At 45.2% G+C, this 27,379-nt stretch overlaps 2 protein-coding genes across 3 annotated transcripts in view; one reads left to right on the top strand and one right to left on the bottom strand.

Moving 5' to 3' along the window:
• Positions 1 to 6,415, bottom strand: part of RASSF8 (ras association domain-containing protein 8) — an 87,369-nt gene extending 80,954 nt beyond the window's left edge. The window contains exons 1-3 of one of the 2 annotated variants that reach the window (XM_055074772.2): positions 6,310 to 6,409; positions 5,088 to 5,222; positions 4,816 to 4,879 (exon numbers count right to left, since the gene is read on the bottom strand). The gene's annotated coding sequence lies outside the window, so the exon portion shown is untranslated. Of the gene's footprint in view, positions 1 to 4,815; positions 4,880 to 5,087; positions 5,223 to 6,309 lie in introns of both variants that reach the window. The other variant, XM_055074771.2, reaches the window with a different exon arrangement.
• A 231-nt stretch (positions 6,416 to 6,646) lies between these two features.
• The window catches only part of LOC126538417 (RING finger protein 141-like), a 286,083-nt gene continuing 265,350 nt past the window's right edge, over positions 6,647 to 27,379 (top strand). The window contains exon 1 of the mRNA XM_050185260.3: positions 6,647 to 6,753. The gene's annotated coding sequence lies outside the window, so the exon portion shown is untranslated. The remainder of the gene's footprint in view (positions 6,754 to 27,379) is intronic.

Consider the following 27,379-nt stretch of genomic DNA (forward strand, 5'->3'; position numbering starts at 1 on the left):
ACGTGGGTCTAGGCGTCGACCTTGTTCAGCGGCAAGACGGCGCTGAGCGAGTCATCGCTTACGTGAGTAGAACACTGTCACGTGCCGAGTCGAACTACTCCACCACAGAGAAGGAGTGCTTGGCTGTAGTATGGGCAGTTACCAAGTTCCGCCCGTACATATACGGCCGCTCATTTCAACTCATGACAACCATTCTCTCTGTTGGTTGACCAACACGAAAGATCCATCTGCACGTTTGGCACGCTGGAGCCTACGACTTCAAGAGTACGACATGACAGTGGCCTATAAATAGGGATGGCAGCACTTAGACGCTGACTGCCTTTCCAGATCGCCGATCGAGTCGTCAGGCAGAGATGATGATGAATCCGCAGGCTTTTTAGGAGTTGATGCGGCCACCATCTCTCAACAACAGCAAGAGGACCAGGAGCTTGCTTCACTAACTGATTTCTTAGAAGGTTGCACCACACAAGCCCGGATTGTTCTCAAGTGCCTGTCATTCTGCATACGCAACAGTGTTCTTTTTAGGAGGAACTTCTCTTCAACAGGGAACAGATATCTACTGGTCGTCCCTAAAGTTCTCCACAGTGAAATCTTGCAGGCCTGTCACGATGAAGCTACCTTGGGCCACTTAGGCTACACAAGAACATTAGCGCGGATCAAAGAGAAGTAATACTGGCCACGGCTCGCAGCACAGGTGAAGCACTATGTTCAAATGTGCCTTGACTGTCAGAGACGAAAAGTGCCACCTACGAAACCTGCCGGACTATTACATCCCGTTCCAGTGCCGGAAACGCCGTTTACACAAATTGGGCTGGACCTTTTGGGCCCATTCCCAATATCTGCTGCCGGAAAGAAGTGGATTATAGTTGCGACAGATTACCTCACGCGTTATGCAGAAAGCAAGGCACTTCCTAGCAGCACAGCAGCCGAGGCCGCACAGTTCTACATCGAAAACGTCATCCTGAGGCACGGTGCTCCAGCGGTCATGGTAACCGACAGGGGAACCGCTTTCATGACTGAACTTTTGCAAATTGTACTCGCGCTCAGTGGCACAACACACAGAAGGACGATGGCTTATTACCCGCAAAGCAATGGACTTACGGAGCGCCTCAACAAGACTGTCGCAGACATTCTGTGTATGTATGTCGATGTGGAACACAAGAACTGGGACCAAATATTACCCTACGTAATGTTTGCTTATAATACGGCTCGGCAAGAAACAACAAGAATGACGCCATTCAGTCTCCTCCACGGTCGAGAAGTGACTATAATGCTGGATGCTATGCTTCCAGCGATCCCAAGACTGACGCCGCAGATTTTAGAGCACGCCGAAGAAGCAAAGACAGCTCGCGTGTGCTCGCATAACTAGCCAGCAAGACCGTGATGCCCGACGTTACAATCAACACCATTGATGCGTCATCTACCGACCCTGCCAAAGAGTCTGGGTTTGGGCTCCAGTACGCCACCGAGGCCTTGCAGAGAAACTTCTACGCCGATATTTCGGACAAAAGAAGGTTCTACGACACCTTAGTGACATCAACTAGGAAGACGTTCCTGACAGCCCATCCTGCTCGAGGCGCCGTCAGGACTTGCCTGAGACTGTGCACGTGGTGCGCGTGAAACCTTATTTTTCTGAATGACATGGACACTCTCTGGTTGGCTGGACACCGGATGCTACCCGTCGAGCATCGGGACGATGCTTCTTCTGGAGGGGGGGGGGGGGGGGGGGCAAATGCCGCGACGCCACCTGTGCCCAACTATGCTGATGACGAAGACGACTACTTGGAGTGTGCAAGCCAGGGTTAGAGAAGAAGAAGCCTGAACTGAACTCTTGTTCTTATTGTTTCGATAAAATACTGCTCTCCGCTCTTGTCTTAAGTGAGCCGTGAAAATATGTATGTTTCAACTATACTAACTCACCTTTGATGCCTGTTTCATCAGGGGTTCCCCAAGGCTCAGTACTGGGGCCTCTTCTATTCCTGCTTTATATTAATGATCCCCCCTTACACACATCAGCTAGAATAAACCTTTTTGCAGATGATTGCATTTTATATCATTCAATTAAGTTTCCATCTAATCTTGTTGTCCTTAACAATTCTTTCACTGACTTTGGTAACTGGTCCAAAGCATGGCAAATGAATATCAACTTTTCGAAAAATGTCTCCACGTCCTTTATATGACGCTCATGCCCGTCCTTTTTAGCCTGTATTTAATATTACTTTAAATAGAGTGTTAGAATTCAAATATTTAGGTATCCTACTAATGCACGATTTGTCATGGCCAAAACATAGAGGCCCTTAAAAGACTAGGTTACTTACATCGTACACTGCGTCTTGCTCCTCAAGAAACTAAACTTCTAACACATAAAACCCTAATTCACCCCATCCTCGAATATGGCTGCATTGTATGGAATCTATACAGACACTGTGACGTCAGAAAATTAGGATCACTGAAAAAAAAAAAAAAAAGCATTGACGAAAAAGAAAAAAAAAAAAAAAAGGCAGTGCATTTTGTTTGTAGGAGATATGACAAGGACTTTTCGCCATCTAACTCTCTTCCCCCTGCTTGGTCTGACTTCTCTTGCAGAGCGTGGCAAACTTGAATGCCTAAAATTCCTTCACATGTTAATCCATTCTCCTTGTCTCTTCTCTCTAGATAACTGCTTGATTTCTTCCAAACCCTCATCTATGAGGAGTCACCACACTCTAAATATCTCAACCTTTTTTGCCCGCACTGATTCCCTTCAATACAGTGTTTTTCCATCAACAATTGAAATTTGGAATTAATTACCGGGCAACCTCTGTTCACTACCACTGAAACAATTCACACAAGCTTGCTTATAAATGTTTATTATTTCTCCCACTCCTCCAATAGCCTCTGAGGCTGCAGTATGTATAAATAAATAAATAAATAAATAAATAAATAAATAAATTTTGTGGTTGCTAGACAGACCTACTCAATAAAACATAAAACCCACAAACAAGAATTTGGCTATCAGTGGTCCTTTAATGAAACTTATTTACATTAGTGACTAATAAATACCTAGACATTGCTAGGTATTTATTAAAGCCATGATTTAAACTGTCCATTGCACATATTAAATGTCACTAACGATGCCAACCACACCCTTGACATTCTTAGACGGCCCCTAGTGCCATGTTCTCTCTGTCAAGCTATTCCATTTTTGCAAGGCCAAAATTAGAATGTGTATCTTTCCTAACCATCTGTTAAATCTCTAGCTGTTCAAAAAATGGTACCCCCTAACAACATGCACATGCAATATGACCCCCACCTTCCAAACCTGCCTAGCTTAGATGTTCTGATTAGATGCAAGTCTTGCATCTAATCAGAACTGAGTGGTAAAGTTTATTTACTTTTCCAGCCTGGAATGTAGGCACAAAAATATGACAAAAAGTTGGGCGGGTCGGTCAAGATGCATGGTGATGCTAAAACAGTACTCCCCACTTTTTCTTTGACCCCTTCTTTTTTTAGCACTGTTTAACTAGAACAAAAATATGTCAGCTTTGTTGCTACTTGACAAATTTCACCAAAGCTTGGCCATTTAGTCAACATACCAACTCATTATAGTTGCATTTCAAGGATGAGAATACTGTCATGACATGCTATTAAAACAGGAAGCGAATCAGCTACTGCATGCATTCAAACTATGTTTGCAAACCAAGGACTGCCTGAGATGGTGGTCTTTGATAATGGGTCTGCGTTTACCAGTAAGCTGTACAAGACATTCTTCAAGAGAAACAATGCGAGGTAAATACTGATGCCAACACATCATCCAGCATCCATTAGTGCAGACTGTTAAAAGCAAGTTGAAAACAAGACTGGGGCTCCAGTCACGCACTCAAATTGCCTGCATGCTCTTGAGGTGTCGAGGCCACACAAAAGCTGCTGCCCTTCGGATCTGTTGTTAGGGTGGACGACAGTGTTGGACCTGCTCCACCCAGACCTAGGGACTAAGGTACTGCAGAAGCAGCTTAAACAGAAAATCAGATGTGACCAAGGGACAAAACTTAGGTTTTTGGGCCAACCTGAAGATCGTCCTAGCCCACTGTGGCTACTGCTGTCCTCACCAAGCAGCACGATTCTTCCGTGGTGGACGGCATTTAAAACGAGACCTGGATCACAGCTCCACCAAGGCGACAATCCTGACAAGGATTTCAACAGTCCTGTAGCTCCGGATGTAGCTTCAAGCCTCAGCACAGTTTAAGGGCAGTCAACTCCAGACCGCCCCAATCTTGGGCAAGATTATGGTGAAGGCACGCCAAAGGAAACCACAGAACCTGCTGTGACAGCAGTTAGCACTCCTGTTTTTCATCCAAGTACCAGGGTGTGACAAACAGTTTTGCACTAATCACCTCAAAACACTGTTCTGGCCCTATCTAAATAAAGGGGGGAGGGATGTGATAAGATTAGTTGTGGTTCCCGCACCTAGGGGTGTCTCAAGATAAAATAAATGGCAAGCAGAATGCAGCAATAATGAAACATAGTACTTTGAGGCCCCAATAAATATGAGGTGGTACGTGGAACCTGGAAAGGGGTAACGGTACAAGCGCTAATGTTCGAAAATGCCACTCTGCACTTAAAATTGGATATTGTGTCGGGGTTGGAAGTTAACCAAAGATTGGTAGGTAGGATGGCTTTGGGAGCCCACAGTAAAACAACAAATGAGGCAGTGCAGGGTAACATGGATTGGGCCTCTTTGAAGTCAGACAAGTGCAGAGCAAAATTAGTTTTGAAGAAAGACTCGGGAGCATGGATCAAAATAAATGGGTGGCTAAAGTGCACAAGTATACGTACCTTAAAAGCATGAACACAGAATGGAGGAAGAGCTCAAGAAGGTTGGCGACCAAGTACAAGGTAACTGAAAGTGTAGACCACCAGGAGTCATAAAAAAATAAAGTGAGAGAAACAGAGGCAGCAAATTGGATGCAGAGAATGCAAACAAAAAGGATCATGGAGAGTTACAAGAAGGGTAAGAATTTAGAAGGGAAAATGTGTACGATAACACAAAGGGCAGTGTCATGTTACTTGAGACTTGAGCTGGTTGCCTAAGATCAAAAACAACATACCGGAGCAAATACTCGCAACAAGATGAGGCAGGAGTACGCTGCAGCAGAAATCCGGAGACCATTCAGTACATCCCAATGGAATGCAAAAGGGTTCACCCAGTGAGACCCACAGGTAACACACGCCTTCCAGGAGCGCTAGGATCCAAGGTGCATGGAAGCATCAACCAGTCAATGGTCAAGATAAGCAAGAGATTTTTGGAGTATTGGCAGGAAAAAAGCAGGGATGAGATTGATAGGCCTGGATTCGTTGCATACATAGGTGGTTACAGACAAAGTTTTGAGGAAGAGAAAAATGATGGAGATGTATACAAATATGACAGAATGAAAAGCATGTATAGCATACCCGATTAACTAGAGCAGGCTAGGTGACTGTCACCACCCTGTTTCAATGGGGATGGCAATAAACCATCATAATCTAGTGCATGACCCGGCATGGGTGAGGGTTCCCAACTGCAAGCGTTCGTGTCAGTCTGTCGGCCAGCATCATGTTCCGGGACCATGCAGTTACCACAATAACAGAAATGACCCAAATCTTATTTATAAAACTCCTTTTTCTCGTTTATTATTGGTAACTTTCATTTTACTTTTGTATGGAAAAAATTTCGACAGTAAAACACCCATTCACCAAATCAAGAGGGGAACCAAAAGAGCAGTCACGTTTCTTCCAAGAATCTTCCTTATTGCATATATATATGACACGGCCGCCCCCGTCTCTCTTCAGGGGTTATCACCGTTATCTTGTGTCGAAAGACGCAAAGCTTGTATTCACGCTACTCGAAACTTTCTTCGTTTGACATAAAGCAAAGCGACACCGTGCCTCACTGAAAGATGCAGCCTCGATACAGGCTAGCGGCATTCTGTCATTCAAGCCGTGCGGCAGCGACGCAGCAAGCTCGCTTCGCCGCTGAAACAGCTGAGGATCCGAATGCCGTTGTAGGGGAGAGGGACCGCGACACGAACGACCAAGCGAAACTGCGGTACCACCGTCCACGTGCTCGACGACCACAAGCACGCGGGAACTAAATGGGTAGTTCAAGCATGTACGCGAACGACCCTTTCTAACGGCTCGGCAGCCTCTTGGAAACGTATTCAAAAAGCGCTAACGGGCCTAGGCCTAATCCTTGGCTCTGCAATGTCCGAGAATAGGCAGATAGTGCGAATCGAGCGCACTGGAGCTTGCCTAGCAAAGTGGCAACGGCAGGCAAAACTTTTGTCGACTCACCCAGAGTTGTGTCAAACATCTTTTTTACTTGCACGCTCCTCTTCCCGACATCGTCACACCTTACCCAGCATTACCCATGCCACAACGAACTACGAGCATCTCGGTCGCAACTGGCAGAGGAGGAGGAGGGTGTTTTCGTTTTGCGTTGTCTTCGGCGGGCGTCGTCGCCGTATGTTCGAATAAAGTCTGCGAAATAACAAGTATTATGCCTGCTTTTAAGCATTGTTAGCTCAGTTAATTTTTTTCCACAATGCATTTCTATAATTTGTTCTACCGTTGTTGTCTACTGTGAATCCTTGCTGGATTTTTCTCTATGGATCCAGTGTATCTGCCAGTCGTCGCCTGTCATCTCATGTGTTGTGCCAGCGGCCGTGCTCGTCGTAACTTCGATGTGCAAGCGTACGCGGCCTCAACGAACGTTACCTTAGCGCAGCTGCAGCAGTGGTGAGTGAAATCCATAGCACTGCGGAATCGCGTCGGGTTGGGGCGACACATGATAAACAAAGACAACGATCACGTCGGCGCCTGCGTGGGAGGCAAAGAGCACAGCCGCTTAAGTGACGCACGTTCACTTTCCATCGTTGCAACCGTCGTACTTTTGCGATGTCCCCACTGCTTTCCAGGGACGGTAGTAGTTGGATCTTTGGTGCTTCGGTGTGTATCATAGCTGGCACCGCACCATCACTACTTGGCAATGGGTGGAAGTCGACGCGAGCGATCTGTTTTAGCTAGTTTTGAGGCAATTCAACAACAAAACAAGATCCTAAGCAACGTCACCTTCCGTGAAAAATCGCGCAGGTTGGGATTGCAATCCGTCATCAGCAGTTTGTACAGAGCCGTTTGTGCACGAAGTAATTAGATGGGGGCTTTGATTTCACTATCACTATTTATCACTATTTTATCAATGAAGTGGCCGCCGTGGTGGCGGAGTGGCATTGCACGTAAAAAAACACATGCTCTGCGACATAATCCCGGAATCTACACAGATTGCACTGTTAGCTCAAAAAGAACTAATAATTAATAACATCGAAGAAAAAAAGCTTACGCTGGGTGTTTTCATTCAAAGCCTTCGGTACCCTAACATGACATTTTACTCTGGAAATTAAGTGTTTATACATGGTGTAGCTAATTCATTGTTTAGTTCGTATCTGTCTGAGAGAAAGCAATGCGTCTCAATTGCTAACCGTTTTTCGTCTTCTAAAACCATTTCTTGTGGCGTGCCTCAAGGAAGCATTTTAGGACCAATGCTTTTCAATATCTACATAAATGATATTGTTAAGATAAACAATGACGCCTCATTCCTGCTCTATGCGGATGACACTAGTATTTTTGTTTCGGGACAAAATCCAACTGAAATTGTTGCCAGAACTCAAAGTGTACTTTCAGATGTGCTGCAATGGTCCACTGCTAACGGCCTACAAATAAATGCGAAAAAAACAAAAGCTGTCTTTTTTAGAGCCCGAGGCACTGAAGTCAACGTGAACCAATCATTAACGCTTGAGGGAATACCCGTTCTGGGCGTGACTTTTTCTGGTCATAAGACACGGACGTGTCATATTGAATCACTGACTAAATCGTTATCGTGTGCTGCTGGTGTTCTGTCACGATGTAGGCACTTTCTTCCAGAAAAACCTAAACTTCAGATTTATCATGCTCTGTTTTCTTCCAATATAAATTACTGCCTGTTAGTCTGGGGCACCACAACCCTTAGTAACATAAATACAATTCACCTATTGCAGAAAAGAGCACTTCGGTATATTGCAAACGTCCTGCGCAATAGTTCTACAGTTACATTGTTTACCCGCTATAAGATATTCCGTGTCAAACGCATGTTCGATTTTTGTTTAATGTATGCTTATTTCTTCCCAAAGGAACAATACAAAGTGTTTATTAAAGATGTATCTAGTATAAGCATGCATTACACTGATTCACGCACCCGCAGCACCGACAAGTGGCTTGTTCCTCGTTCCCGCACAACCTATTTTTTGCAGTCTCTTAGATTCACACTGCCGTCCCTACTTAATAAATATGAAGGGAAAGACGCTAACTTTTCTACGTTTACAAAAAAAGAAATGCGTGAATTTTTTCTAACTCTTGTCTAATGTTGTTTAAACTGCCCGAACATGATCAAGTATGTTTCATTACTCTTCAGTGTACTTCTATATTGACCTTATTTGTTCTGTTATTCTGTTCTTGTATTTATTTGCACAACCTCCTTTTAATTTTTTTTAACTGCATTTTTTACTTGATTATTGTAAATTTGTTTTTGAACGTATCAGTCGTAATACCGCTGTCATGTACGTGGGCCTTTAGGTATTTTCAAGTGGTGTTACTACCGCTTTTCACCTAAGGGACCCCGAACTGTTGTTGGAAATAAATATTTGATTGATTGATTTATTGATTGATTGATTGATCTAATCTTGTTCGACGATTGCGACATGGTACAAGAACAGTAAGCTCCCTGTTCTGTTGGCAGCGTTGAATGCACCTAGTTTCTCCTTGTATACTGCAGTTGGATCGTTCCAGCCGGTTCCACCCATAGCTCTTGTGTCACGAGCACAGTTTCCACACAACTCGGTTTTACGGGCGTCGGACACAACAGTACTAATAAAACAAAGGCAACACTTTATTTCCAACAAGACGCATTGGCTTCTGTGTGAATGCAAGCAAGATGCATGCTCACCCTTTGTGGACTCATTGAGCTTGGCAGGACACCCACGGCGCTTTTAGTCCATGTATTGGAATGCAGCGACAACTTAAGTGTAACCACCAGCCAAATGTCCTTGAAGCACAAGCCAGCCCTGCTAAAGCTCTGGTGCTGCATATATACGAGTACCTCTAAATTGGACAGCACTGCTGCTGTCACGAGTGACCCTGCTCCTCTTTGGCAGTTTGAGTTTTCATTTATGTTGCATCATACTGCATCATACGAAAAGATGCTGACTAAAAATGTGAACTTAATAATTTTTTGATGATTTGACTTTCCTAAGGAAGCCTTGTTTAAAAAAGGTAAACTGCATGAAACGACAAGCTTAAATTTGTTTTAGTGCCCAACTCTTTTGTTTGCAGGCACAAGATTGTAATCACAGCAATTCAGTTTTCTTTTTTTATGTGTGTGTGTGTCTGGATAGCCTGCGACTTGTTGTTGTTGCATCAAAACGTGGTTCGTACCCACGGGGGGGATTGGCCACAGTGCATTGAAAAGTGCGATTAACGAAATACCAAAAGGAGGTATTTTGTTAGATGCACTAGTGTATCATCAGCAGCAGCAGCAGCCTATTTTCAATCTCCAATTATCCTTGTGCTGCGCCAACCAATTCAGACTAGCGCCCGCGAATTTCCTAATTTCATTGCCCCGCCTAGTCTTCTGCCACCCTCAACTGTGCTTCCCTTCTCTTGGCACTCATTCTGTAATCCTAATGGTCCACCGGGTATCTAGCCTGCTCAGCATGAACTACCCAGCTGCTTTCTTTTTTTCTGTTTATGTCAATTAGAATATCGGCTATACTTGTTTGCTTTCTGATCCAAACTGCTCTCTTTCTGTTTCTTAACGTTATGCCTAGCATTATTCGTTCCATCGCTCTTTGTGCAGTCCTTAACTTGTTTTCGAGCTTTATTGTTGGTCTCCAAGTTTCTGCCCCATATGTTAGCACTGGTAGAATGCGTTGATTCTACACCTTTCTTTCAAGTGATAATTAATAGTAAGCTTCAACTAAGGATCTGAGTGTGTCTGCCATGTATGCTCCAACCCAATTTTATTCTTCTGTAAATTTCCTTCTCGTGATCAGGGTCCCCTGTGAGTAATAGTCCTAGGTAAACATATTCATTTGCATGCTCTAGAGGCTGATTGGTGATCCTGAACTCTTGTTCCCTTGCCAGGCTATTGATCATTATTTTTGTTTTCTGCATATTAATCTTTCAACCCTACTCTTACACTCTGTCTGTTAAGGTCCTCAATCATTTGTTGTAACTTGTTCCCAGTGTTGCTGAATAAGACGATGTCATCTGCAAACCGAAGGTTGCTGAGATATTCGCCATTGATCCTTACCCCTAAGCTGTCCCAATTTAATAGCTTGGATACTTTTTCTAAGCATGCAGTGAATACATTGGAGAGATTGTGTCTCCTTGTCTGACCCTTTCTTTGTAGGTATCTTCCTATTTGTGTGGAATTAAGGTAGCTGTGGAATCTCTGCAGATATTTTCCAAGATATATATATAAGTGGTCTGCACTCCTTGATTATGTAATGCCTCTATGACTGCTGGTATCTCTACTGAATCAAATGCCTTTTCGTAATCTATCAAAGCCCTATAGAGAGGCTGAAAACGAAGCACTAGGCTACTAAATGCTAATAGAAATTTCTGGAGGTACAGCCATGAAATACACTTTCTTTTTCTTTACAATTATGCAAAGTTTGTCTCAGTCAATCTGGCAGCTGCCACATTTTCTGCTAGTGCATTGGAGGCAGCATTCTTGTTCACATCATTTGTGCATTTCCCCGCAGGGGCGGCTGCGTCAGCAGGCATTTCGTGTGGTTGGGTACGTGGTGCAACACCATGTACCAGGCACATGAGGGTTGGCCCCTCCCGCGTGTAGCCGTGCGTGGCTTAGATGTGTCTGGGGAAAGGGGAATCCTGGGGGTTGAGCTGATTCCTGGTGTTCGGACCTTTATGCCCCCGCCCCCCGGCGGAGGCAACGCACTTCTTTGGCCTCTGCTTCACATAGACAGCACCTCCAGACTGGCCCACCTGGAGGAAATCGGCAGTCGCCTTTTCCTGTCCTCCTCTTCAATCTTCGTCTTTCTCTCTAGCCTTTTCATCTTTCCTGTCTTCTTTTCACTGCTTCTTACTTCGGAATTTCCTGGCGGCAAGGGTTAACCGTGTGTAATATATCCAGTCTTGGGTATATACATTAGGTTACAGTGGCGGTGCATAGCTGGCGTCTGCAGGTTTCTCTGAACCTGTAGCGCCCCCTTGTTGGGTTCGGCGGTGGATGGCTACCGCCGCCGCTGAAATTTGAAGCCATGTTATGGCAGAAGCTTTCGCACCGAAGCACTTTTTCAATTTACCCTCCGAACCGACCTAGACAACTTCCCACGTTGCCACGTCTTGCATAGTGAAGGAACACTTAAGTATGCGTAAACTATCCCCTTTCTTGGTGGCGAAATGCCCCATAGAAAAAATTGGCAAAGACTACAAAGCCTCGAAAATGACCAGCGGAGACTTGTTAATAGAATTGAGGAACATAGAACAAGTGCAAAAGCTGTCCGACTCGCCAGTGTTGGTGAAATCAAAGTAACGATTTCTCCCCATCGCTCATTAAACTCTTGCAGGGGCATTATCTCAGAGGAAGATTTTTCCAGCTTGAGTTACGAGGAACTCCTCGAGGGGTTCTGAGAACAAAATGTGATCAAAGTTCAAAGAATTACAATCCGAAGAAACAACGAACTCCCCACCAAACATGTGATTCTTACATTTCGTACTAGTATTTTCCCCACCTCTCTCGACGCAGGATATCTAAATGTCAGACCATACATACCGAACCCAAGGCAATCTTTCAAGTGCCAGAGGTTTGGCCATGCATCACAATCATGTAGAAGCAAAGAAACATGCGCGAAATGCAGTGCAAACGATCACCCATCTGAAAACTGTAACGCTCCCCCATGCTGTATAAACTGCAAAGGGGGTCATCCAGTGTATTCACAATCATGTCCCTGTTGGAAGAAAGAGAAGGAGTTGATTGCTCTTACAATAAAAGAGAAGATTTTATTTTTTGAAAGTGAGGAATAGGCTTTCACTTTTACCTCAAATAAGCTGTGCCAATGTGGCGCTGCAGGGGGCAGCACCACATCGGTCTCGGGAGTCTACAGGGGTCACAGTCTATGGTCCCGTAGCAACTCCATCAGCCCCCTTGGTGGCAGCAGCTAGAGCTGCTCTACCATCATCCAAGACGGCCCTGCAGACAGCTGTTCCGCAGGTCCCAAGACTAAACAGAATGCCAAGGCCCGAGGCGCTTGTCTCGGTGCCTGGCTCTCGATCATGCAGCGCCTCAGAGAAGGCGATGGAGGTCGATACCAAAACCCTGGCGTCATTGACGCCAAAGGAACAGCGCTCTTTTGAGCACTCTTAAGAAGGACAAGCTCCTTATTACTGCACTGAAAAAGGAACAGGTTACTTGAGCGGTTACCATCCAGCAAACGTGTAATGTTCCATATCGCATCTCACCTTTAATTTTGAAGTTCTCAAACATCAGTACATTTTTCATTTTACAACCATGACTGTCATTGTACATTGGAATTCATTATCATCATCATCAGCCTGGTTACGCCCGCTGCAGGGCAAAGGCCTCTCCCATACTTCTCCAACAACCCCGGTCATGTACTAATTGTGGCCATGTCGTCCCTGCAAACTTCTTAATCTCATCCATCCATCTAACTTTGTGCCGCCCCCTGCTACGCTTCCCTTCCCTTGGAATCCAGTCCGTAATCCTTAATGACCATCGGTTATCTTCCCTCCTCATTACATATCTTGCCCATGCCCATTTCTTTTTCTTGATTTCAACTAAGATGTCATTAACTCGTGTTTGTTCCTTCATCCAATCTGCTCTTTTATTATCCCTTAACGTTACACCCATAATTCTTCTTTCCATAGCTTGTTGCATTGTCCTCAATTTAAGCAGAACTCTTTTCGTAAGCCTCCAGGTTTCTGCCCCGTAGGTGAGTACTGGTAAGACACAGCTATTATACACTTTTCTCTTGAGGGATAATGGCAACCTGCTGTTCATGATCATGTTCATTGGAATTGCAAGGTCTTATACCCAATATAGGAGACATCAAATACATTATCAACACTTTTTCGCCAGTTCCAGTGTGTCCTCAAGAAACTAATCTTGGTCCAAGAAATAGTCACATTCTCAAAGGTTTCACCGTTGTCTGAAGGGACCGCGAATACTCCAGCCACTTGTCAGGAGGAGTTGAAAGAGTCATGCAGGGACTCCGACCTGAATTGTTCAACTGAATACATCTTTCGAGGCCATAGCTGTCACCATTCTGTCTCACAAAACCATCAATATTTGTTCACTGTATATTCCACCACACACCCACTTTACTACTAAACACCTAGAAAATTTAATAGATCAGTTACTGGAGCCATTTGTTTTAGTCGGAGACTTTAATGCTCATTGTACTCTTTGGGGCAGTGTCAAAACTGACCAAAGAGGGCAACTTGTTGAAGATTTTATTCTGTCCAATGACATCTACCTATTAAACTCAGGCTCATGACCTACTTTTCACCGACTTCCTGCACTTTTAGTTGTTTAGATTTAGCTTTTTGTTCACCATCTCTTTTTAGTGATCTTAAATGGGAGATCCTCGACATGTCATATGGCACTGATTACTTACCTGCAGTCATTAAACTCTTATCATCACTGCCAACCTTAAGCACTAGGCCACGGCAGTGGAAATTACATCTCGCTAATTGGCTGGTTTTTATGGAGAACTCGAAACTGGAAGATGTCTTTTTGTCAGACCTAAGCGTTCATGAACTTAAAAAAATTCACTGTGGTCATTATCTCAGCTGCAGAAGAGGTGATACCCCAGTCATCTGGTATTGTGTGCAAAAAGCTAAATCCCTGGTGGACGAAAGAGTGTACCGACGCTAAAAAAGAACAAAATAATGCCGGGGGAATCCTATGGAGGTACCCCACCTATAGCAACCTCTCAAACTTCAAACAGGCCAAAGCCAAAGCACGATTTATTCGAAGACAGGCGGAAAAATCATCATGGCAAGAATACATATCTTCAATTATTAGTACGGTCACATCAAAACGAATGTGGGACAAGGTGAGGAAATTTAGAAGAGAGCACTCGTTATACACAATACCACTACTTACATGTCCAGGCACACAAACAACACTACAGGACCAGGCCAACTTATCAGGTGAACACATTTACAACATCTCCAGCTCAGCAAACTATTCAAATACATTCTTAAAATATAAAGAGTCGGTGGAAAAGCAGAGACTGCCCACCACTGGGGCTTCAGCTGAAATGTATAATAACCCCACCACAATACATGAATTGAACAGAGTTCTTTCTGCTGGTAAAAAAATGGCAACAGGTCTTGACCGTGTCCACTACACAATGCTGGCTCACTTATCTCAAGCATCGGTAGGGGCACTTCTGAAATTTTCCACAAGATATGGGAGTCTGGAGTAATGCCTGCAGATTGGAAAAACGCAGTAGTAGTGCCTTTTCTAAAACCTGGTAAACCTGCAACATCCCTTAGCAGCTATAGACCCATTGCACTAACAATGTCTAGCCAAATCCTATGAGAGCATTATAAACATAAGTCACATTCATCCTTGAAACAAGAAGCCTAATAGACAAGCACCAGTGGGGATACATAAAGGGATGCTCCACCATTGACCATCTCGTGCGACTAAAGCATGAAATACATGATGCGTTTCTGCACAAACAACACTGTCTTGCGGTTTTCTTTGATTTAGAAAAGGCATATGATACCACGTGGCGATATGGAATTTTGAAAGACCTGGCTGACCTGGGAATTCGCGGAAGAATGCTAAATTGTCTATGTGATTTCATGTCAAACAGAACATTTCAAGTACGTCTCGGCACTATTTTCACGCGCATTTACACCAAGAAAATGGCGTTCCACAAGGTTGCATTCTGAACACTACACTCTTCATAGTCAAAATGAACTCTGTTAATAACATCATCCCGTCATCTGTTGTGCACTCAATATATGTCGACTATTTGCAAGTGGCTTGCCGTGCCTCAAACTTACCCACCTGCGAAAAACAACTACAAATAATGATAAATAATCTAACACAATGGCCTGACAAAAATGGTTTCCGTTTTTCAACACACAACACTGTTACAGTTCTCTTTTCCCGGAAGCGAGGGTTTGGCTGCAATCCAGTTCTCATCTTGGATGGTACAATGCTGCCGGTCAAAGAAGACTATAAATTTTTAAGCTTAACTTTTGACACAAAACTGAACTTCCTGGCCCACATTAACACAACTAAAATTAAAGCAAAACGTGCACTAGATATCCTCAAGGTTTTATTGCACAAGCACTGGGGATCTTACAGAACATGTCTACTACGTATAGTATACCGGTCCCTTGTACGTAGCATCCTCGACTACGGTAGTGTAGTTTATTGCGCAGCTAGGCAGTCCTACATTAAGCGACTTGATCCAGTTCATAATCTCAGCCTACGACTGGTGAGCGGTACCTACAGAAAATCGCCTGTCCAAAGTTTATACGTTGACTGCAATGAGCCTTCATTACAGCACCGCAGAGCACTACTTACACTTTGCTATGTATTAAGCATTCGGTCATCACCCAACATATATGCTACAACATCGTAACGCAGTGCATATCACGAGTACATTACACAAATAAACTGAACATGACTTGGCCACTTATCTTACGACACGAAGAATACTGTCAGACTTGTGATGTTCCTCATGAAGCCCTGCAGGTTGCTGAAAGGCCACCAAGATTGCCCTCGTGGTGCAATTTTACACAGCTGTGTGATTGGACCCTAACACATCTAAAGAAAAAAGACATTCCACAAGAACACATAATACAAGATTTCCAAGCTATTCAAGAAAAATATAAAAACTACACGCAATTTCACACTGACTGCTCTAAAACACAAGAATACGTAGGTGTCGAGCTCGTATAAAAAAACTGGGAAAATAGCATTCGAATAAATAATTTTTCTTCAGTCTTTACCGCCAAAGTTTATGTGATATGGTTGGCAGTGAAGAAAATTACTACCGCCGAGCAGAAGAATGCTATTATTTATACCGGTTCGTTAAGTGTCTTGAGAGCTCTGAACTTAAACTCTTCGTCTGAACCCCTGCTTGGCGATATCTTAAACATGGTCTCTAACAAGAAATACGGAGGAACCATATGATTCTGCGTGGTCCCAAGCCATGTTAGGATGCCAGGGAATGAAGCAGCAGATAGAAGTGCTGCCATGGCAGCGCACAAAAGAATAACTCGCATAACACTCCCATACAAAGACAGTATCCGAGTGATTCGTAAGGCCCTAGCATCAAAATGGCAACAAGAGTGGAACTCGTGCATAAATAACAAGTTACATATGACTAAACCCCTGCTTGGAGAGTGGAAATCATGCATTTGCCAAGAACGGTTCTATGAGCTAATGTTATGTTGACTTCGAATTGGACACAAGCATCTTACACACAATTTTCTACTTGGAAAAGAAAACCCACCAACATGCGAGAAATGCCATGAATCGCTTACAGTAAACCACATCATTATTTCATGTCCACATATTGAAACACAGAGGCGGAAACATTTCAAAAATTTGTATCGCTTGCATATATCCTTACACCCTGCCTTAATATTGGACGATGATCCACCACTGCCATTCACTAACTTGTTTGAGTTTTTAGATGAAAAGGGCTATCTACATCGACTTTAAGGTAATGCAGCTATTGCTGCTTTAACATTGGATCTTGTATTGTCCTGTGACTGGCGCAGCATGGCCTTAGTCGCTTTTGCACCATTAAACTCGAATTAACTAACATTTATGCATTTAAGGTGTTTTTCAGTATTCTCATTTTCATGTACATAAGATATCGCACTTTGTTCAAAGTATTGCGTTGTCATAGCATAATACAGCTAACCGGCTTTCTAAGGAAGATGAAGATGCTCAGCTGGTGATGACAATTCAGAATTCAGAATAAAGACGGGAACAGCGCAACACAGGACGAGCAAGTAAAGAGCACAGGACAGAATGCAGAGTTGCAACCAAATGCTTTATTTTTAGAAGCAGCATATAAAGACATCATTGAATGTGGCATAAAGAACAGAAAAAGAAGGATAAGCGTCAGCCACGGAGATAATCTAGTTCTATTGTTGAGAGTGTGAGGGATGCAGAACTGACGCACAGGTCGTCACTTGTGAATATACAAAATGCCTTAAAGATTTCCCGCGCTCGCTTTTCACCATATCTGCCAATTATTGCGCACTTCTTAAAGATCAGGGTGCAACTACACATGTTACAGTGGGCAGCCAGATGACTGTACAGGTTTCCTTTTAGTGAAGCGGCATGCTCACGCAGGCGATCAGTAATGCACCTCCCCATTTGCCCAAGATATAGCAACGTTTACAATCGAGCGGGATTTTATACACGACCTGCATTGTACAGTCAATGAAGCCACGAACATGACTCTTATCAAAACTTTTGTAGCGACAGTATCCACCCTGTTGACTACATTGTGCAGCCCGCTCAGTTTATTAGGGGCATTGCACACCACCCTCATTCCTGCCTTGGCCGCGATTTTCATAATGTTGTGGGAAACATGGCGTACATAAGGAATGAGAGCAAGCCTAGATCTGGAAGGTGGTGACTGCATAGTTTGTTTTCCGGTGTTCTTTAGCTCTTTTACAAGGCCACCAGCAACACTGCACAGCATGCCGGTCAGGTAGTCTGCTGATGTTAGTCTGTTGACTTGTGCTGAGAAGCTCTGTTCAACAGAGTGCTCGCACGAATGCTTGAGAGCAGCTTGTAAGCAGCACTGCAAAATCCTTCATTATCTCACTTAACAACGGAAGAGCCCACAAATGGCCGTTTAAGGTTTTTAGACACTGAAATTGTTCTCGTGATTGGTATATTTTATTTATTTTGTACCTGCTTTGCCATTCCAGCCATTACAGCGTAGGGGTACAATTCAAGAAAAATAAACGCATCATCACTTTTATAAAGCATGGAAAAAATAATCAGAAATGATATTGGAAATATCAGGTGATAGAATATTCTAATCGTTTATTTACCTCACACACACAGAAAAGAAAAAGAAAAGATAGTGAAAGGCATGACCTCTAAAGGAATCGTGTATTTTCAAGTCATGACCTCGTCTGTGGGAGACATATCTGGGCATTTTAAAACACACGACGTCCCGCTGGCGTCGTGTATAAGATTCCTTTAGATTGACATCGGCCAGACTGGGCGTTGTATAAATTACTGCCTGCGAGAACATGCTCCATCAATCAAGAATGGGACTGGCTCGTATGCACTTGTAAACCTTTGCTGGAAAACACGTATATTACGAAAAATTAAGGATACGGTGGCACGGGAACTAGCACAGGCGACGTATATCAGAAAATTTGGTGACCAGTGTATCAGCGTTCCGTCATTGTGTCTTCACAAGAATGAGTTTAGTTACCTGGCTGATAGGATACGATTAGGTTTGGTTTGTATCTCATGTGATCTCACCCGTGGATGTTCGTGTTCGCATGTCTGAGGGTGTAAAGTGAAGCTAAAAGAGATGTTTTTTTTTTGCCGCAATTGAACACTCACAAAAGGAAGGACAACACGGGCGGCACTTCCAACTGATTTATTTTGGGCTGTGACTGAAGAATATATATATATACATACACGCATGCGCTGGCTGTTCACAGATCTACGTAACCCAGCGGTCAAACAATCGAGTTTCCGATTTATGGAGCACGATAGATGTATCACTAATGCAATTTGTACCTTTCTTTTTTATATAGTAGGCTTCCATCAGCTCACGTGCTATTTGAGATCTACTTCTGCCAAGAATCCTAATCTCCTAAATCTAAATCTAAGAATCCTAATCCTAAAAGTGTTCAATTGCGGCAAAAAAAAAAAAAAAAAAAAAACATGCCTTTTAGCAAGCACCAAGGCCAACAAGCAGTTCTGTTATAAGTGAAGCATCGGGGAAAATAAAGATCATTTGCGAGTGTGCGCCTGTCCGTGCCTTTTATTCTGTGTTCCCCGTCTTATTCTTTGCGCCTAAAACCATCTCAAAAATGCGTGAGGCACGCGCAATCGAGTACAGTATGTAGCTGCCTGACGCCGCAGCTTCACCGTAATACTCACATGCCCATCTCACGTGAAAACGCCGACACGCACTCAATTTCTCATTTAGGTACCAGCAAAACTTCTCCGGGGTCGTCGCACGTGGCATTTACAGCTCTCACCGCCAATCCTGTTGCGATAAGCATCTTCGCCTGTTTCACAGCGCGTGGTGCCGTCGGAAGTGTAGTGCACGCTTTTAATAGGCGATAGCCGAAACGCACCGCCATTTCCTGCTGCAGACTACGATCGTACACGTTTCCCGGCTGCTAGATCCCATGTGAACAAGAAAAGGCCCAAGGCGCATGCGATTGAAAACAGTTTTTCGGGTGAGCTCCACCACTGGAAAAGCTGGCGCCACCGTCGGCGTGATGTGGCATGAGGGATCACATGGGCACCGCGGCCACGTCGGCTGCTTCGGAAGTGCCGAAGCGAGCTGAACACGAAAGTTTAAAGTCCCAAATGCGCCGCGGTTCTCATTAAGTGCTGAGGCTTTACCGCCTTGGGCGTCTGCTTGCAGTGGCTTGCATAGGCAGTGGCTGCCTTTGGAGGCATGCAGCATGGTAGGCTACTGCTCGGTGCCGCAGTGCCGGACTAAAGCAATAGAGAGCTCACTGTCAGCCTTATTCACACGTAGCCACAGGGCAAGGAGCTGCGTGAACCTTAGCTGGCAAAACTTAGAACTGGCAGACAGCCATCAGCTACAACTCAGGTATGCAGCAAGCACAGACGCGAGGAAGATTTCTGCTATGGCGCCGGGTCTGCGGGATGCTCGGTGAGTAGCAGAACGCGCACTGAGACGCGCGCCCACTGCCCGGCTAATGTCATGACGGTTTGGTCTATGAACTTGTTGATGCTAACTTGCAAGTTCACTGGAACAAAAAGGGAGCCGTAAGACGTACATTAAAAAAAGGCATGGCATATGGTCATGTTTGTGTTATAAATTAATGCACTGGATTACGAAAATCAAGCAGAGGGAAATCGCACGCTGAGAAGACCAATAAACATACAGTGCGACGCGACTTGAGAAATAATATTGAAATGTCCAAGAATTTAGAAGACAAAAAAATATTGAATCGTCGCAACGGCACATCACAGTCGCCATAGGCGTCGAAGTCTCTATAACGAAATTATCTTTGAACAGTTCTGATACCGTCCACGCAGCAATGGTTGCTAGTGTACTGTCAAATGCTCATGTGCTGCGACCTAAAGCTCACGGCACGGTGCGAAAACGCGCTCACAGCGAAAGCAAAACATTGTGATCGGACATGCATGCAGACGCGCAGTCGGTCGCTGCGAACCCGTGCGATCGCTGCATTGAGGCTTCAGTAAAGTTTCGTTCGTTCTCTGTCCTCGCTTCGCCGTTGGAACTTGAAGCTTCTCGGACGATGATCGGCAGTTGTTGATCAAACGCAGGCAGGAAACGATGCAGATCAGATGTACAAGAAATATTTATAGGTAAACTTTTCTATATACATAGCAGGTAAAACAAATACATTACAAACTTGAACAATTGAGAAACAAAGTCTCACTCTTCGACTGTCTCAATGACTGTTAGAGCCCAGACTCGTTTTAACGTACATAGTACGGAGGCTCACTGATCTATCAGCAATCCTGATTTCAGCCAAGTCTGAGAGACAGCACGTCGTGCCGATTTTTATAGCCCAAATATACAAAGAAAAAAAAGGCGGTAGGGCCGTTGGCCCGTCCCACAGGTTCAGTTGCCAATCAGAGTCAAACGTTTGTTAATCCACAACCCACAGGGATGGGCTTACTCTTAAAAATAAACATATTGGAAAACAAAGCTCTTTTCCTTTTTCCCCAAAACTCCGTTGCCCTCTCGTTTCTACGTAGTTAGTGACGGGCTCAGCAAAACACGCCAGGCCCGAACAAGTTATCGCTAGACCGCCTCAAATCCCAACGGCGTCTAGGCCGCAAATGTCTCGGAAGCAGGGGCATCGACACCACGTAGTGCCGCTGTACTCAAAGTTTGGCCGTGTGGGAGACGGATGGCCCTCCCTGTCCTTCAAACTTATTGTCTACAAGACAAAGTTCTCCGAGTGCGTGTTTACAAGACGCCGCCGTCCGAATGCACTCTTCACATGTGCACCGCATCCCTACAGCGTGCACTGTAAGCTGGCCTTCGACACCACACAGGCAGTCGCACCCAACAACAAGGCTGGCGATTGCGTTCCGGACGCGCGGCACGGGGTCAAGTGTGCTAAGCCCTTCTTAACCTCGGCGGCGCCTCCAATTAGTCAGGTACTCGGGCGCCAGGCCCACAATACCGTATACGGCGGTTCCTTTCAAGGCTGGTCTGTGTGGACTCGTGTGACCGTCGGCGGACTGCCAACACCCTGCGCACAATACCGACTTCCCGGAATCGGCACTCGCCCGCCTGGCGCCTGCCGCGACGCGTCACCCAACACCGCGCGGTCCGTGACCCCACATAACACAAAAACGGTTGCCCCGCTGACATTGGGGGGGGGGGGGGGGGAGTGAACCCCCTCTCTATACACCCAGCACGTGGCCCATTCGTGACACTTAAGAACACGAACAATCAGAGCGACCTTACAGCTTCGTTCTGTTATGCTCCATTTGGTTATACAGACAGCCCACTATAAAAACATATCTCACATAGTTTACTCTCAGCGTTTCCCTACCTTTCATGCAAGAAGCTGGTTCGGGAGACTCCATCGCGGCGACCGCGCGCAGTGGCATTCACTGTACGTATTCGGTAAAGAGATAGCGTCTGTAAACGATTCTGTGCTTTCAGTTTGCCCAAGATTATTATATCGACAGTTAAAAACTTCCCTAGTTTTTAGAGTACTATACATAAATGTTAAGAAGGGCTGCCACGTGGTGTTCTTATTGAGCGCCATAAGCGAAATCTATGAGGAGCGCGCCGCATGATCCCTCATACTACGCTAGGGAGGCGCTTCTGAGACATGGTGACTCCGTAACTCCTCGCCCCCAATATATTTTTGTTCCTTCACGCTTTTGTTGCGCGTCTAGTACACTTTGTTGGTGCGCCCTGCCTTCACCTTTGGTGTTCGTAGGTAGTGGTCTGTGTTCCGTAACCCTTATTTCATCCCAGGGGGGAAGGAGGTGATCTAGCTCTGGCAGGTGCAGGTTGGTGCCATGCAGTGCAGATAGCCGTCGCTGACCATTCCACATGTTCTTCAGCCTCGTTTCATGGTTATCCTTGTGGGCTTTAACCAATGCTTTCACCGTCGGGAGGTCGGAATATCTATGCAGGTCTTCTTTTTTTTTTGCGTGTATTGGGGATTGAAGCCGGTGATTGCCCTCATAGCCATGTTGTGTAGCTTGTCAAGTTGCTTGTAGTTTGCAGCCGTCAGGTCGTAATGTGGGGCTCCATACCTTATCTTGGCGATGAGAACAGCTACCGTAAGCCGTCCTGTTCCTGCCCCTCCGCTGTGGTGGGTTAGCCTCCTGATGGTGCACCATAGGTTTCTGTTGCTGCTTCAAATGTTGCATCCATGTGCTTGCCGTGCCGTCCTTGTTGATTGGAATGCCCAATCTTCTGAGGTATCCCTCTTCCGGTTGGCGAATTTGGTGGCCGTCGAAGTAAAGGCTTAACTCAAAGGGAAGCTCATTACTTTTCGAAGCGAGATCGGGATACCTTAGAACACGCACGTATAAAGCGAGATATAAGAAGGAAGAAGAAGCATGTGCTTGCTGCGATAAAACTAGGGAAACTGTGGAGCCGGTTTTATTAGAATGTGAAGGTGTCCACACAGCGGTCGATTTAGGCACCACTGGCCTCCTTGAAGCCCTTGGGTTAAGCGAGAGCAGTGGAAAAGTAAACATGTCCGCAATAGGGATTAGTAAGAGGCGATTCGAGCATTGGTGGAAGAAAAGTAGGGAAACGACAAAAAACGGAGACGTACAAAAGCACAGTTCGCAATAGGCTATCAGAATATTTGGTTGTGGGAGTTCATAGTCGTTTCTTTTCTTTTTTTTTCTTGTTTAGCCTAGGTAGAACATTAGGCAGTATAATAAGAAGAGCTTGGTGGCGCAACCCACCGCCCCGTTCCAAAGGGGACGCTCATAACATCCATCCACCCATCCATCCATCGAAACCGAAACTGGATACGGACACAGGATATTACACTCACGCTTGTCGAATACTCGACGAGCGATTGCGAAAAGTGATAACACTGGAGCGTGTTGCTTGCGCCGGCAGAACGTGCAAATAAGATAACGCCGAGGAGCTCAAAAACCAAGGAGACAAAAATTCAGTAATCTGAACGACCAAAAACTGGCTTTGCACCCTCACATTTCTCTTGAGTGCGAGTAGAAGGCACTATGCGATCGTCTAGCATGGTCTGGCTGAAAGAGCCTGTGTTCTGACTACCTTTGTGTATGTAGCGTGTTTTAGCGTCGGCTGATGCCAATTTGTTTGGAAACGCACAGTCGCCCGTGTATTTGTGCTGTTAAAGTGCAGGAAATAATGCCCGGGAATGCTTCGGAATCAGATGTTTTCTTCATAATTTATAGGACGGCTTGGAATGAGTCAGGTTTTTTCGACGCCATGTATGTAAAAGCGAATTGCTTCTGTTTGTAATGTCGCCCATTCATAATTTTCGCACGTTTCTCCTCTATATGCAGTATTCCTGTAAGGTCTACATACGAAAATGACATATGCTTTTAGTTTCCTTTTTTTTCAGCTGATACCGTCCGGTGGAGCTTCGTACGGGTACTGCTGCTACTTACCTGGTGCCACGTTGGATGAACGCGAAAAAAACCCGGCACGAGAATTTATATAAAGCGAAATGAACATTTCCTCATTTGCAAGATGTCTTGCGTTTATTTGTGAAATTGCACGTGGCACAGGTTCAATGGAGGCTTGTAAAGATCGTTCGCAATCATTTTAATTAAACGATTCCGCACTAAGACCGCGCGCGATTGAGCAGCAGAAGCAAAATCAAAGGTGATGGGGGTGCCGAGTAGCGCAGCCGGCGTAGCGCGTGACAGCTAGCGTTTAAAACGCGCGCACCCAAAACCGAAACCTGAAGGAGATAATCCTATTTGCTTGGTGCGCTACCGTCAATTAGGTCGCTGGGCTCTATGGGAGTGTTTGCTTTTGTTGAATGTCTTTCTCTATGGGTCAAGCGCGTCAGCTTTTATTTTATACACAAGTCATCGAAGGTTCCAGAGTAATCGGTGTTGCCCACGTGCCTTCCCGAAAGTTCTACACAATTCGAGTCGCACATGCAATACAAGCTTCGGTGACAACAGAACCAGCGATAACATTCGAGAAACTTCCGATACATGCGGGCGCTTCCCGCGCAGAGCGATAACATTTGTTAAATGGTGAAAAGATAAACAAGTCCACGTGTCAATATGACAGGTTTCTGAGATTTCTCGTGTGGTTTGGTTAGGGTGGCTAAACAATATGACGGGGTTTCGAAGATGGGTTAACAAGGACAGGATTCGCAATCTAAGGCGAGGTGAGAGGATGGCGGGCCGTTTAATGAATTTCTGTGCTCTCTGAGGCGTATTTTGACACACCTGCCTGTTTGGCCAGTTCACATACCCAGGAAGCAAAAGTTGCCTAGCAGCGTTCCAGACTCAACTTGACCTGCCTTGGCCCAGCTCCAGGCAGATTTCTGCCATCGCCGTGAGGTTCCGTATGAGTGAAAGCGCGTGAGGGTGAGCCGGTGAACGCGGTTCAATCTCGCGTGCGCGAGCGAGGAACGCGGCCCGGATGCGTGCCCTATCCTGTGGTGCCCAAGGTATGGAGGTGACGCGAGGGAGGATTGGCGTTTTTCTCCGGCGGCTGCTACGGTGCCACGATGTCCTCCTCGCCCGCCGCTCCGTTCGGTGTGGGCAACGGGTGTCGCGAACGCCGTAGTCGACGCCTTCAGGCTGTTTCACATGGCGCGAATTTCAGTCAGCGACACAGCGAATTCCGTCGCTCAGCGACTGCAGCGACGTCGTGGGCTCTCCGCTACTTGATTTCAACAAGTGGGTTTGTTGGTGACTGGCTGGTTTATAAGATTCCTCTTTCATGCAAGCGTTTTTATATCGGTCAAACGAGGCGGTGCATCAATGACCGCATGCGCGCACGCTCAAGCAATGTTCTAAAACGAGCTAGAGATAGTTATCACTGCATTGCAATGTATGCGGCTGCAAGCCGTCTTTTAAAGATGTGACCTATCTGTCAAAATACCGCGACGACCGCGCACGTCTCATTTGCGGAGCTATATATATATATATATATATATATATATATATATATATATATATATATATACATATATGTGCTGATTGAAAGAGTAAAGACACTTGGTTGTTAGTCAGCGCTGTTGTCTCTGTCCTCTCTCTTTGTCCTATTTTTAGCGCTGTTTACTGCATATCATAGACACGAACTCAGACCTTGAAACGTGCCTTTAAAATTTACGGGAGTCACGGTTAAACAGATTCGCGATTATAATAAGGCTAACTATGCTAAAATGGATACTGACATGGATGCGTTCTTTAATGACACCTTCTTGCTGTCCTTCCAAAACCGTAACATTGATGATAACAAACTTTAATTATACTAAGAATGTCAATAAAGCAAGTCAAAAGTACACAAAGCGTTCTGTTTTAGCCCGTTAAGAAGTGGTCCTGCCTCTAGGGCAGGTGGGGCGAGTCTGCCCGTCCCGCGCTTTTCCAACCGCAGTTTCAATCCCTGTCGCCGTCCCCCAGGTTCGGGAAACATCACCCGACACCTCGAAGCTCCACTTGTACTTGTTCCACATACAAAGTATGTGGAACAAGTGCAAGTGATGCAATAACCAACCTGCAGCATTTGACATTGCCTATCTTCACCACAAAGCTAAGATTGCTGGGCATTGCATCACATTCCGGTAGATACCTGGCCATGCCGGTATTTTGGGAAAGCAGATAGCTGCCTGAAGTGGAGCACACTACCGAAATTTCAGAAGAATTTTTTTTACAAAAGCCAACGCTTCGAGCATGCCCAAAAAATATGCCTATCAAGAAAAAGGCTGCCTCCGGAATCGGCCGCTTCACCAAGATAACTTTATGCATTATATTGACCCAGAAGCAAGATTGTAAATTCCGTGACTGGTTTCTCAACACTTAGAGACATTGTACCATCGTCTTTGACTGAACGTGGCATACACGAACGATTATCTGTAGCGCATAGGGTGTACCACTGATCCCTACTGTGATAACTGGCAGCTTAGAGACAGTGGAGCACTTATTGCTTGAATGCCCCACGTACCACGATGAGAGACAATTTTTTGAGTGAAAAATGGACCTGATTTGCCGCAATTCATTAACATTGCACAGCATCTTAGGTCCAATGCCCAGCCCTTCTAAACAGCGGCAAGTGTGGGATTTATTGTTCAAATACGTGTCACAAATTGATCTAATCGGAAAGCTTTAATGGGCCCCTGAAACGGTTCGGACAAATTTTGTAGACTTGCAAGGTAGAGCTAAATTCGCGGCACAATTTGTGTGAAGCGTCTCATGTTAAGAGAGCTACGGATGATTACAGGTTACCCTCCTCCATAGCCATTCATTTTCTCCTCAACTCGTTCGTCAAGTGATCGGGGCTAAGCTCTGCCTTCAGTGGCCCTGCATCATGACACATCGTGTCGTTGACTTCCGGTACTCTAGGAGCGGGCGCGGAAAGCCTATCCAAACTATCCGCCAGCTGCTTGGCAGTCGACCTCAAGCGAGAGCAATCGAAGCAGCGTGCGTTGCAAGCATTCTGTCGCAGGGCCGAACGTGTCTAGAATTCCGGTAACCACAGGTGACTGGGTGTTTCAATAGATAGCTAGAGGCACAAACTCAACCTGATGAAGGAACATTAGTGTAGACGTACGTGAGCTGCCTGATCGGTCTGCACGAGTCCAGCCGCCTGTTGGTGCAGAGCTTAACCAGCTAAACAAAGCGCTAATATTGTTCTAACCAAGTGGAGAACATTTTAAACATTTACAAAAACAGCATGTTAACGATTATACTCTTGCGAAAAAATTACACCAGCAGCAAAGAATACATTTCGTTACTGCTACTGTGTGCGTCTGTGCCACTAGGTGGCTGCACCGCACAGACCATTCACATTTGTGCTTCTGCTCATCCCATGAAACGGCACCGTCAAACGGCCAGGCCCTGTCCCGTTGCGCTTCCGTTTACCCGAATACCGGACTC

Source organism: Dermacentor andersoni, chromosome 4 (assembly GCF_023375885.2).
Source record: "Dermacentor andersoni chromosome 4, qqDerAnde1_hic_scaffold, whole genome shotgun sequence".
NCBI classification, from domain to species: Eukaryota; Metazoa; Arthropoda; class Arachnida; order Ixodida; family Ixodidae; genus Dermacentor; species Dermacentor andersoni.